We start from the raw sequence: 3,388 nt of genomic DNA on the forward strand, positions 1-3,388 counted from the left end.
GGTTGCATATATAAAGCTAGCCAGGGCACCCGAAATAGAGAGGACAACAGATAGACAACATAGCTCCGCCTACGGCGGCACCCTGTAAACATACAATGTTCATATAGTGGATTGCTAGCAGCACGTAGGGATCCTCCACCGAGGGGACCCGAAGCTGGGTACGTCGTGTGCCTAATCTCGCTCCCGGAATCTCCATCGTCGCTCTCTCCCGAAACCCAAGTCTACAATACGTAGGCATTGGCGAGGTGATCCCTCGTCAGGTGACATGAAGTAAGTTCACCATGTAGACAAGAGATGACAGTGATTATTGATAACGCGTGAAGCACACGTCCGTTGGGAACCCCAAGAGGAAGGTGTGATGCGTACAGCAGCAAGTTTTCCCTCAGTAAGAAACCAAGGTTTATCGAACCAGTAGGAGATGAAGGCCACGTGAAGGTTGTTGGCGGAGGAGTGTAGTGCGGCGCAACACCAGGGATTCGGCGCCAACGTGGAACCCGCACAACACAATCAAAATACTTTGCCCCAACTTAACAGTGAGGTTGTCAATCTCACCGGCTTGCTGTAAACAAAGGATTAAACATATGATGTGGAGAATGATGTTTGCTTGTGAAGAACAACAGAGAACAGAGATTGCAGTTGATTGTATTTCAGATGTAAAAGAATGGACCGGGGTAGGGCAATTCTTTACCAAAGATTTCATTCTTTCCCATGCTTGGGCAACATGTTCATTATCCAATTGCTTAAAATTCATTATGCTACTTCTCAAAGATATAATTTTAGCAGGAGGATAATATCTACCAATGAAAGCATCCTTACATTTAGTCCATGAATCAATACTATTTTTAGGCAAAGATAGCAACCAATCTTTAGCTCTTCCTCTTACGGAGAAATGAAACAATTTCAGTTTTATAATGTCCCCATCTACATCCTTATACTTTTGCATTTCACAAAGTTCACAAAATTATTAAGATGGGCAGCAGCATCATCAGAACTAACACCAGAAAATTGCTCTCTCATAACAAGATTTAGTAAAGCAGGTTTAATTTCATAAAATTCTGCTCGCAGTAGCAAGGTGGAGCAATAGGTGTGCATAGGAAATCATTATTATTTGTGCTAGTGAAGTCACACAACTTAGTATTCTCAGGAGTACCCATTTTAGCAGTAATAAAAATAAGTAAAGCAAACTAAATAAATTAATGCAAGTAACTAATTTTTTTGTGTTTTTGATATAAAGAACGCAAACAAGACAGTAAATAAAGTAAATGCAAGTAACTATTTGTAACATCCTAAAAACTGTGCATTTTCAAATTCATGCATTGCATCATATCAGCATGTCAAAGTTTCAGTTTTAGAAAATGCTTCACATGTTTCTTGCATAAAAGTGATTTATATTGCTAGTATTGCTCCTTGTTGATCAATATAAATATGCATACTATATTTACCCTGGTGCTTTACTGGATTGGGGCTGTGCCCAGTATATCCAGTACTGTACTGAGAGTTTTTACAAATTTTCGTATTTTTATTTTACGTCAGATTTTACAACCTCCAGCTAATTCAGTTTTCAGAAAAAAAAAACAGAAAAGAGAAAGAAAAAAAAAAGAAACTGACCGGCCGGCCAGGCCAAAGGCCCAGCCAGCATCCGCGGATTGTCCACGAGCTGCAGCTCCCGGGACGCACGCACGTTCTCTCTTTTCTCATCTCGTTTTCTATTTTTTTTTTCTTTTGCCTGATGCGGGTCCCACCAGAGCATCTCCAACCTCCAGACTATAGCTTCGTATCTGAAACAAACTCTGTTCCAAAACGAAGCCGGAAGAATCTCCCGGTTCCGTTCGATTTCGTGTTCCCTTTGCCACGAAACATCCCTCTATAAATACTCCATGAGCTCCTCCGTTTTTGCTCCCTAAATTCCCAAATTTTTGCGCCGCCAGGCTGCGCAAATTTCTCGCCGGAGTACGGCGAATTTCTTGCCGGAGTACGCCCGCCACCAAGTTCGAAGGAGGTTCCAGGAACCCTCGCCTTTCCCTTCTCTGTCCAAGATTCATAGATCAATCTACCGCATGTTTTTAACCTTTTTTTTCCCACCAGCAGAACCACAAGAACACGCACACACGAGACCGTCGGAGCTTCACCAGAGACGGAGTAATTCAGCTAGGAACCACCGCTGATCGGAACTAGCAGATCGCTGAAGAGTACGTGAACGAAATCATCCCGTGAAGCCGCACCTCGCCGTCACCTGCAGAGTCGGAGGCAGCAACACCGCGTCCGTCTCCTTCGTCGTCCTCCACCACACCCCAGCATCGTTCGTAGCAGTACGTAGCAGTGAGCCGGTACAGCCTATCATGCCTCACCACGTTTCTTTAATTTTTATTCCCTCCCGCATGCACTGATCACTGATCAGCTTGGTAGATGGCTAGCTCAATAAGTGAACCGTACTGTCTCGTTTCCAAATCGATCGATCGTGCAGATGGTGCTAGCTCTTTCACCCATAAAGACTTTGAAAATTCATAACAAATAATCTATAGCTCCGTTTTAGATGATTCCTTTTGCATTGAGTTCGTAATTGAATTCTCTGTAACTTTCGTGTAGAAAGTTTCTGCATCCGAGAAACTTTTCCTGACAGCTTTTCGGATAAAATTATTGGTAAACCGCGAAATGTTTAATCTTGTGAAATTCATTATTAAAGTTTCGTAACTCGGAATTGGACAAATAATATATCGTTGGATTCAGAAAAATGAGAAGAATATTTTGGTACTGTTAGTTTGTACTGTTACGAAACTTGCGAATTTTGCAATTTAAAATCGTGTATATAGTATTTTAAGTATATTTTAAATTCTGTAAACTATTTTAATATGAATCCAACGCCAAATTACAGATACTTAAATTGCCTATCCACCAGTATGCTGCAAGAGATATTAGAAACTATTTTATAAATATATATTTTGTTCATGGTTAAATGGCTATTTGAAACCTTTATTGCATAAAGTAATTGTTTATAAAAATGTTGGATATCAAATTTCTTTCCAGAGCATGCATGCATAATTTCATTATGTGTTTTACCTGTTTGTGTTGTTTGGTGTTTGATTGTGAATTGTTTTGCTTGCGTTAGATTGCCCGGATTGCAACGAGTGTGATTGCGACAATCGTCTGAACACCGACCAAGGCAAGTGTCACAAACTCATTATCCTACTGTTTTCTATGCATTGGTAGTTGTTTTATGTGCATAATGATTTCAAATTGCTGGCCCTGGGTTATTATCAAAGTGGAGAGATTGCGAGAGATAAAGGTTTTATTCTCTTAATGAAAACAACCATGTCAAATTAATACACCCCTGGGTGGTAAGTGGTAATGCTTGGTTTATGTTGAGTGGTTGCACCGGGGTCATTTCTAT

The 3,388-nt window shown here is 40.8% G+C and overlaps 1 long non-coding RNA gene across 1 annotated transcript; it reads left to right on the plus strand.

The window, feature by feature from the left end:
• Nucleotides 1-1,756: 1,756 nt before the first annotated feature.
• On the plus strand, nt 1,757-3,143 carry LOC124687599. Its single transcript, XR_006998251.1, has 3 exons — nt 1,757-1,999; nt 2,089-2,327; nt 3,107-3,143. It is a non-coding gene; the product is annotated as an uncharacterized LOC124687599 (long non-coding RNA).
• Nucleotides 3,144-3,388: the final 245 nt, after the last annotated feature.

This window comes from Lolium rigidum, chromosome 2 (genome assembly GCF_022539505.1).
Source record: "Lolium rigidum isolate FL_2022 chromosome 2, APGP_CSIRO_Lrig_0.1, whole genome shotgun sequence".
NCBI lineage: Eukaryota > Viridiplantae > Streptophyta > Magnoliopsida > Poales > Poaceae > Lolium > Lolium rigidum.